Raw genomic sequence first — 10722 nt, 5'->3', positions numbered from 1 at the left:
TTTTTTTTTTTTTTTTTTTTTTGTTGTTGTTGTAGTTTTTGGCCGGGGCTGGGTTTGAACCTGCCACCTCCGGCATATGGGGTCACTCCTTTGAGCCACAGGTGCTGCCCGACTTCATTGCATTTTTTATAGTTTTATCATCCAAATCTGCAGTCCTGAACCCTATGGTTAGTCTTGCTCATTCAGAAAAAAAAAAAATGATATGCTTTTTAAGTTGAAATTATAATTTGAACATCAAAATTACTATCACCACCATGGTCATCATCACCATCACCTTCCTCACGGATCATAGGAATAAATTGAGTCTTACGAAGAGGTCAGGAATTCAAAATGACTCAAAATAGAAAAGTTAATATGAAGTCCCAAAATGCCATTGTAATAGAAAACAGTGAATATAATAGGCTGTATTAGTTTTTACTGATTTTAACAATTAGGAGGACTTGATACTTCTTTTATTAATTATATATGTTTATGATGCATAGTCATGGGCCTCTCTCTGTTTAAGGAGAATAAATGTTGGAAACTGTAAGCCACCAAGTCTCAGGAAAAGTAGTTATCAAATCAGGAAGGACTATTCAGTTTGAGCAGGTACTGACTATAACCAACCAGAGAGAGGGTCCCACCGTATTTGCCAATGCAATGAATTACCAGTGACCTACAAAGGAATGCTAAGTACACAGACTCAATCCCTCAACTCCTAGGAGATTAAATTTTAGTGCTAATAAGGAAGATGTCAGTTTTTAATGCTAAGAGACCAAATCAATATTTGATTATGATAGGGTAATCAGTTATATAATAATGGCCGAGTGATAATTATAAACACAATTTCAGGGGTAGATACTAGATTGTAAAATTAAACCCTAGGCCTAAGATAAGGTCCTAAATAGTCTTGCTGACATAACAGATGTCATTGAACTACAGAAAAGCTTCCCCTAAAAAGGTGATTTGGGTTAGAAACACTTGGAGAGAAGCAAAGAAATCTGACCAAGAATTAATTAGTCAATAATTGCAAGTCCATCAATCTTGGCTGTTCTGATAAGATCATCTTTTCCTTGAATCTGCTTAGAATTTTGTGACCCCAGAAATAAATAAAAATAATAATACTGAAACACTGAGGGTATATTTTAAAAAAAGATAGAAAAACAAGCACATAAATAAAGGTATCAGATCCATGATATTGATGCTTTAAAGCAGATTTAAGTAAAACTAAAGTAATAACTTCTGTGATCTTTGTTTTTATGTTTGTGAATTAAGGTTTTGAAATGTTTAAAAGGATTAGCCATTCTAAACATATAATTGCAGTTAGTTTAACTTGTTTGAAATGATTTGTTTGATAAATTTTTAATCAATTTTAACCCCAAGGAAAATTGGTTTTCAGTTTTGGGCGTTAGATTAACAAGCTTAATAAATGGAACAATAAACAAAGAACAAATGGTTGCAACTAATTTTTCAATGGAAAAAGCTCTTTGAACATAAAGATTCAATCAACAAGCATCTCTAGACAAAAGGTGGTCATACACTGTGTTGGTTATCTATTACTCTGTAACAAATCATCCCTGTGTAGCTAGTTTGCTGACTCAAAACAACATTTATTACCTCACGGTTTATCACCCCACAGGTCAGAGATCTGGGCACAGTTCAGCTGTGTGATTCTGACTCCAGGTCACTCACAGACTGCAATTAAGCTGTCAGCTGTGGTTGCAGTCATCTCAAGCTCAGCTGGGGAAGAAGCCCCTTCCAAGCTCACTCATGAGATTGTTGGGAGTATTCAGTTCTTAGCTAGCTATTCTGGAGGCTCCCTGCCACATGGAGACATAAGGCAGCTCACAGTATGGCAGCTGGGTTCATCAGGTGAACAAACAAGAAAAGCCGGATTCATAGTATAGGCAAAACGCCTATATGCTTCTGGTCAAAAAAGCCGTTTGAGAGAGAGCAGTGAAAAGACTTTGTGCAGGCATACTTGTGAGAAACTGAGGCAGAATCCCATGTGGCCAGGTTGGTTGTGAGCCTAATTTGACCAAGGCTTTGGCTAGAATAGTATTTACTGCGTTAAGGAATTAAGGTTGACTTTATAAGGCCAATAAAAAAGCCCTTTGGAAAACTGGCCAGATACCCCTCAGTAACCTTTCCTGATCTGTGGTAAGTAACAAAGGTTGCTTGCTGATGGGTCCAGGAATGGAAATGTGTTCGGGGACCTCAAGAGAAGAGGAATTTACCCAATGCATACAGGTATCTAATGGCACAGATGAAACCTGGGCTTGTGAAAGGCTTTTGAGAAGTCCAGCCTGAAAATTCCTTATAAAAGTTTCCAGCAAAAACCCCCTGACTTAAGGCCTACATGGGAGCAGAGGTTTGCACACAAATTCCTATATACCCAAGAAGTTTCTTTATGCCTTGGTTAAAGATCCAAAGTAACAACCTCCAAACAGCAAGGCCAGCAAGGGCAGGTATTCAATCTACCTTGTTCCTCCATAGCCTCAGGCATCATCAGATAAGAACAAAGAAGTAATGGCTAACAACATGTTTTCCATTAAGTTATGTTAAATTGGGTTATGTTGAAAGGGTTATGACAAAAGGTGTATGTTGAGTGGATTATCGGAAGCTAATCACGAGGTAGTCACATGATGTTTAAATGGATCAATGAGGTCATTGCTGTATTGTGCGCATGTACAAAATTCCCTATATAAACCAACCGCAAATAAAGAAGCTCGCTGTTTTGCCTGAGGGAGCAGATGGTCACCTTTATTTAAAACACAATTTCAATAAGCGTGCTTATTCTCTGAGACATCACTTTTCCACAAGACCCATACAGCAACACATAGCCTTTAATAACCATTACTCAGAGGTGACATCTCATCATTTGTACCATATCCTATTGTTAGAATTAAGTCACTAGATCCAGTCCACACTCAAGAGAAAGGAATTATACAAGGGCAGGAAGACCAAGAGATGGGGATTGCTGGGAGCCAATTTAGAAGCTGTTCACCTGTGAAATTTCCCCAAAGCATTGTCCCATAACAACAATACACTGAGAGCCCCATGTTTACAATTAAATGTCATGTCTCTGTGAACACCAAACCACCACATATTTATTCAACACTTTCTATGCACCAGCACTGTGTAAATGCTGATGACATATTGATGGATGAGTCGCAGTTCCTGCTCTCAGGGGACTTGAAGATGAATGAGGGAGACCAACAATGAAAGGAAAGTTAACCACTCTCTTCCTCTCCTATGGCAGCACCTACTATTTTATTTTGCAAGTATTAATTTAAATCTATTGTTCTCTGTGAGACTGTGATGTTCTTGATGGAAGACACTATGTCTCTTTCATATTTGTGACTGCTTCGGTCTTGTATATGGCCTGATACATAGCAGGGCTCCAAAAAATGTAACACTTCAAACCTAAAAAAGCAGGGATGACCAATTGTCTATTAGTCTTTTACACTTTAGTATGAATTAATGACCCTACTCTTTCGAGAAATAATCATTGATAGAGGAAAATGTGCTTGGAACCTGAATAAAATTGCTACCAAGGGGACTATACACAGAGGAAGCTCACAGTGTTAATGTGTTAAAGGAGATAAATGTTGACTCTAGTTTGATCAAGGTCTGATTTAACTACCCTCTTCCTCCTTCCTTTCTTCTGATTTTTAAGCAAGGAGAAAATTCTACTATATTATAATTCCAGGTCTTTTTTTCTCTGGGTCTTATATGTTCTTTAACACAGACAGTAATTATATGCCATAATTTTGACACTGACATAACTCCATTTCTCTCTCACATAATTGCATGAATGTGAACTCTCTATAATTACTGTGTTTAATTAGAAAATGAGGAGATGCAACTAATGAGGACAGGTGATAAAAACAACTGCGAGCATTTCTTTCAAATTTACCTTTAGCATAAAATTCACTCCAATTAAGCTCTACTGAACCACAGAAATTTTTTTTATAAATGTTACCAGCATTCGTCTAAATGAATATATTGCCAGAGCAATTCATATTTGTGGAAGACTTAGAACAAGGAAATATTATCTTTTCTCTGAACTTAAGCTTAATTGATATCTTTGGCCAATTGAATTTGGAAAGGTAAATTATGGGTCACAAAGTTAATGCTTAATTCACTTTTCAAAAAATTTTAAAAGTACAACTCTCTTCAACAGGAGTCTTACCTAAAAGATTAAATAAAAGGAAGGGAAAAAAGGAGAACTGTTCTAGAACAGGGGTGTCCAACCTCAGCCCACAGGCCTCCACAGACCAGGATGGCTATGAATGTGGTCCAACACAAAATCATAAACTTGCTTAAAACATCAAGTGATTGGCTCAGCGCCTGTGGCTCAAGTGGTTAAGGAGCCAGCCACATACACCTAAGGTGGTGGGTTCGAATCCAGCCCATGCCTGCCAAACAATAATGATGGCTGCAACCAAAAAATAGCCAGGCATTGTGGTGGGCACCTGTGGTCCCAGCTACTTGGGAGGTGGAGGCAGGAGACTCGCTTGAGCCCAGGAGTTGAGGTTGCTGTGAGCTGTGATGCAACAGCACTCTACCCAAGGGGACAACTTGAGGCTCTGTCTCAAAAAAAAAAAAATCAAGCGATTTCTCGGTGATGTTTTTGGTGGAACTTCATTGCACAGTTCTTAAGCATGAACTTCATAGATGACAATGTTCAGAAGCAATGTCACATGAAATAAACATAGGCATGCTCTATTTGTAGGCCTGCATGGCTTCAGTTTTACAGTGGTGTGGGGCTCCCATGGGTGTTATCTTCCAAGTGCAGACAGTCAAATTGACACCATCCAGCATTACATGTGCTCATGGTGACTCGGCGAGGCAGCAATTATCAATAATATTCCAACCTAACATGGCAACGTGAGGCGTTTAATGTTATTTAGAAGTCCAGTAAGCTTTCTTATTTGATTATTAAGGTACTTCCACACCTCGGCAGTGCCTCACGCATCACTTGTTGTGCTTTACAATCGGCCCTCTGCCTCACCCAGCATTGGCAGCTGAGATATGGAAGGGACAAACCTTGTTTTCTGTTTTCTTGTCAATTAATTTTCACAATAAAAGTAATATAGTCCTCTATCTATTAATATTTTTTTAATCCCAGCATGGCTTCTACAGTATCTCAAAAGAAAACAGAGCCCCCCAAAAGAAAAGTATAGATGAAGGAAGCTTGTTCAAAGAAAAGTGGAAAGTGGACAGATGACTATTTTTCTGTTGAGCAAATAGTGAGGCACGTTGCTTAATTTGTAGGGAATTTGCACAAGTTTTCAAAGACTATACTTTGAAATGCCATTATATGCCAAAACATGCTGCCAAATTCGATGCCTATGAAGGAGTGAGTCATAAGGACAAAGTAACTGTGAGAGAAGATACCTGGGAAGGGTGAGGTCTAGGAGAACAGTGGTCTTTTTTTTTTTTTTTTTTTTGAGACAGAGTCTCAAGCTGTCCCCCTGGGTAGAGTGCTATGGCATCACAGCTCACAGCAACCTCCAACTCCTGGGCTCAAGCAAGTCTCTTGCCTCCACCTCCCAAGTAGCCGGGACCACAGGCACCCGCCATAATGCCCGGCTATTTTTTGGTTGCAGCCGTCATTGTTGGGTGGGCGTGGGCTGGATTCAAACCTGCCACCTTAGGTGTATGTGGCTGGCACCTTAGCCACTTGAGCCACAGGCGCTGAGCCAGAACGGAGGTCTTCTCAAGGAGATCCCAAGGGTACACCTGCAGGGGACTCTCCATGGTGACTCAACTCTTAGGAATCTGTAGACTTAACTTCCTGGGACCTGGAAATTTCTACTTCTGTGAAATCCTGTAGTTCTGTGAGGGATGGAATAGCTTCTCCAGCTTGATTCAAACTGATCAATGATTCAACTGTGGGCTGGAACTTTTTGAACAGAGACAAAAAGGGAAAGACCAAGCCAGTTGGGGAGTATGGCCATTTTGAACTCACCTATGCTGTTCACTCAAACGGCTGAAATACAGCCCTTCCTCTTATAAACATGGTGTTTGGGTGCTCTTTCTCTCCATTGGGCCTTGTTTTCCTGCAAAAGCTGAACTAAATACAAAGTATGTCTTCTCAACAAAAAAATTTTTTCAAGTTACAACTCAGACAGATTCCATTGTAAAAGTTAGTTATGTGGTAGCATATTTAATAGCAATAAAGTCAAAACCATGTATGATGGTGAGTTTTTAAGCAATGTATGGAAAGCCTGGCAGATATAATTTGCCCTAAAAATAGGAGAATATTTCTAAAATCAGTTTGTCTGGCTAGGCGCAGTGGCTCACACCTGTAATCCTAGCACTCTGGGAAGCTGAGGCAGGTGGACTGCCTGAGCTCACAGGTTCAAGATCAGCCTGAGCCAGAGCAAGACGTTGTCTCTAAAAATAGTTGGGCATTGTGGCAGGAACCTGTAGTCTCAGCTGCCTGGGAGGCTCAGGCAAGAGAATCACTTGACCCCAAGAGTTTGAGGTTCCTGTGAGCTATGACACCGGGGTACTCTACCAAGGCAATAAAATGAGACTCTATCTCTAAATAAATAAATAAATAAATAAAAATCAGTTTGTCTTGCCAGATTGTACCAGGTGAATTGAAGAAAGTGGAATATCTATTGAAAGAGGTTTGGGCTCAGCGCCTGTGGCTCAACTGGCTAAGGCGCCAGCTACATACACCTAAGGTGGTAGGTTCGAATCCAGCCCGGGCCCACCAAAACAACAATGATGGCTGCAACCAAAAAATAGCCAGGCATGGTGGTGGGTGCCTATGGTCCCAGCTACTTGGAAGGTTAAGGCAGGAGACTCGCTTGAGCCCCGGAGTTGGAAGTTGCTGTGAGCTATGATGCTACAGCACTCTACCCAGGGGGACAACTTGAGGCTCTGTCTCAAAAAAAAAAAAAAAAAAAAAGAAGTTTGGCTACTAATTTTAAATTTTATGCTTTGATGATGGATGACATCACTGATACAAATATGGCTCACCTGGCCATTTTTATTAGAGGTATTGATGATGCATATAATGTGACTGAAGAAATGGCTTTAGTGCCATTAAAAGACACAATGAAAACAAGAGATTTATATGTACAAAGCAGTAAAAACTATGTTAAAGCCATTTTCTTTGTTCTTTGTCAACATATGTGATACAGTTAATGATGGTGCCCCAGAGATGGAAGGTAAAAGAGAGGTACATGTAAAATTAATAGATGATGATGCAATTGCCACCTAAAACTCATGTTTGATAAAGTATTGCATCAAGAAATGGATGTGAAAAAGCCTTAAAAATGGATAAGGTCATGCAAATCGTCATCAAGATTATAAATTTCACAAGGGCCAATTCCAGAAATTCCTGAAAAATATTGATGGTGACTAGGGCAATATCATTTACTTTTTGGAAGCAAGATGACTAAGGCAAGGCCAAATATTGAAAAGATTTTATGATCTGTGACATGTTATCAAGTCACTGATGGCACCAAAAACCAAATTTGTGCCAGAGCTTGACGATGAAAAGTGGCTTAGCATTTTTAGAGGGTTTAAATGAGTTAAACATGCGTCTTCAAGACGAAAACCATCTCATCAATATGTTTCAAACCCGAACATTCCAAATGAAAGTGAAATTATAGCTGCTCAAGTTAAAGCAAACAACTTTATGCATTTTGACACATTGGCTAAACACAGTCCTATAAACAGAAAACATGCAGCCTTCTTTTTCAATTTGATACAATAATTTGAAACAGATTTCAAGATTTCTGGGAAAATAATCAATATTTTGGTGCATTTGCAACTCCATTTTTAGTCAACATAAATACGTCACCTGCCAATTTTCAAATGGAATGCACAGAGCTGGAATCTGACATTCAATTTAAAGAAAAATGTGATCATGCCTCCTTATTGGGTTAGGTCTTCTCTCCCCAGAGACAAATATCTCTCACTCCACAATTCCCCAGAGACAAATTTGGGATTCCCATTTGTCCCCCAGAGACAAATATCCCTCACTCCACTTATTCATGTCATCACTTTTTGGCAGCATCTAAATTTGCAAGCAACTATTTTCAAGAACAAAGCACATTAAGAGTAAAATTAGAACAAACATATCTGATGAACACCTTGAGAACTCACAAGAATTGCAACTACTTCCATCAAACCTTGATGCATTAATTTCTCAAATACAATGTCAAATATCCCACTAGTTTTGTTACCTACCTGTCTTTTACTTTTATAACATATCAAAAAAAAAAAAAAAACCAAAGATGTTTTATTACTTAGATATGTAAATTTTCTATATTAGTCATCAAAAACTTGTGACCTGCTCCATGATTTTAAAAGACTCTCTGAACAGGCTGCTGCATAATTAGGATTATTATGTGAGGACTTTTTTTTATCTATGGTGGCCAATATCACAGAGATTTTGCACAGACCTTTTTTTTTTTGCTCATCCATTTTTGTTAGTATTTGTGTATTTCCTGTGTGGCCCAGGATAACTCTTCTTCTTCTAATGTGGCACAGAGAACCCAAAAGGTTGAACAACCTTGCTCTAGAGGTAAAGATACAAGGCCACAGAACCCCTAGCCAGGCAGAGGAGACTAGACCACCATTTCAAACCACGAGTGTCTTCCAGGAAGGGTGGAGTCACTGGAAAGAAGCTTTGCAGATCTTTGTGTGTGAGGAATAGATAAGCCTTAAGATAGAGTCAGGGTTGTAAATAGGAGCCCAAAAAATGAGTCATTCTGCCAGCAAAGTAAAAGGAATAAGGCTTAACCTTAAGGCAGAGAAGGAAGGAGAAAGAAGCACAGTCTGCAAAAAAAAAAAACTCCTGCTAAGTTGTCTCATTACTATAATGCAACATCAGCTGCCTGGGAGTATCCCCCATTTTCAGTATAGTTTGTTATTTCCAAAAAGGCCTCGGAAGGCAAGATATGTGTAAGGATCCCAGACAGGGCCTGCAGGATTAGTCTGGTCAGGTACGCCACGGAAAGGAAAAGTATAACCGGGCCTAAGAGTGGAACAGAGGTGAAGGGTGGAAAAGGGTGAGGACATTTTTTGTAAGTTGTCTCTCTAAAACCCCCACCCGTTGTGGAAATTAAAACCTGTATTCCTGCCTGAGGCCAGAAAAAAATGGTTTTTGCTATTTGTTTTCTATTATCTTAAATCTCAGGAGATGGCTCCACAGAGGTCGAGGGTCATGAGATCATCAGTCCACCGAAACCACCAACTACACTTAAATAACAATATCCTGAAGCCAAGACGTGACACTGGTCACGTAGCTCAACCACCAAAACCCCACCTTTGTTCTCACTAATCGATCAACACGGATGTGCACGTATGGAAGTAACATTGCTCAGAAATCAAGCAGCTGGGAGGCGCGGGGTGGGAATGGGTGAATTCACACCCAATGGTACAATGCACGCTCTCTGGGGAAGGCATACTTGTAACTTTGACTCAAACTGTTGCCTTTGTACTCCCATGATAACCTGAAATTTTAAAAAATTAAAATGTTACAAATAAATAAATAAAACCCCCGTGTTTCTGCTTGAAGTCAGGATGGCAGTCTTTTGAGTCTGCCACCCTCCTCATTTACTGACAAATTAATGAACTTCTCTTTTGTTTTCCTCAAACCACTTGTCCTCATTCTTTGTTCTCATTGGTCTGGGACAAGTACTGAACTTTCAGTAACAAGAGATGATCAATAAACCGAATTAATTAGACCATTCAGACAATTCAGAAGTTGGTGAGTATAAAGTGCTTAGACGGGTGTCCTACCTGGAAGCACACTGACACAGGCATGGCAATAAAATAAATACAAACGCACTTTCTGGAACACAGCCCCAAACTAGGCCCAGCTAACTTGGCCAAGCAAAGGAAAATAAAAGTCACTATTGTAAGTCACAAAAAAATAGCCATGCTGTCCTCCCCAAGTTGTAAGGCCACATTCATTTAGTATGCTGACTAGCTGCCCAAGACCACAATGCCATTAATGTAAGTCTTTGGTAGAAACAGTGAAAAACTGTCCAATGAATGCACAGATGTTACATGCTAAAGACATGTATTTGTAAAAAGTTTTTGAGCTTTCAAAGGATATAGTATTATTTGAATCACAGCATCACTATGATTTCATGTTTTAATCTGCACGTGCGTTTCTAGCTCTGAAGGGATTCTTGGGAGCACCAGTTAGCTAACCTGGTTCTTAAAATTACCCCTAACCCTGCCCAATCCAACCGGCAAATGTTTGTAGTTCACAAATCAGGAAGTGGATGATTTAGCGCAAACTAATCGACACTAATAGACAAAGAGCCCAGGTGTGTCTGTTTCGGGAGGTGGTAGCAGGATTTCCGAGTACGCGGTAGGCGGACCCTGTGGTTCTATCTTCGAAGTACAGTATATCCAAAGTCCTAGGACTTTGTAACACTTCCACGGGCACCGCAGCGCCCCAGCCACCGCCAGCTGTCACCTGGTTCCGTGCAGCATCTCAGAGCGGGCCTCCCTCTGCAACCCTTGCCCGGCAGTGTCGCCTCTCAACAGGGCAGCCAGAGTGGCCTATTAAGACATAAATCAGATCATGACCCTCCTCTGCTCCAAACATTTACCTCGTTTATCAGTCGGGGTCCAATCAGGAAAACAGAAACCACTTTAGATCTTTCAAACAGAGGGAATACATTACAGGGAGTTGCTCACAAAGATTAGTAACTGCAGGAAGCCATTACCACCCCCAGGCCGGAGGAACAAAAGGAA

General features: G+C 40.0%; 1 pseudogene; it reads right to left on the bottom strand.

Moving 5' to 3' along the window:
* The window catches only part of LOC100948354, a 15033-nt pseudogene extending 5256 nt beyond the window's left edge, over positions 1–9777 (bottom strand).
* Positions 9778–10722: the final 945 nt, after the last annotated feature.

Source organism: Otolemur garnettii, unplaced genomic scaffold, assembly GCF_000181295.1.
Source record: "Otolemur garnettii isolate 467f Iridium unplaced genomic scaffold, OtoGar3 scaffold00003, whole genome shotgun sequence".
Taxonomy (NCBI): Eukaryota; Metazoa; Chordata; class Mammalia; order Primates; family Galagidae; genus Otolemur; species Otolemur garnettii.
The sequence above is the reverse complement of the archived record's forward strand: the minus strand, read 5'-3'. Positions and strand labels throughout refer to the sequence as shown.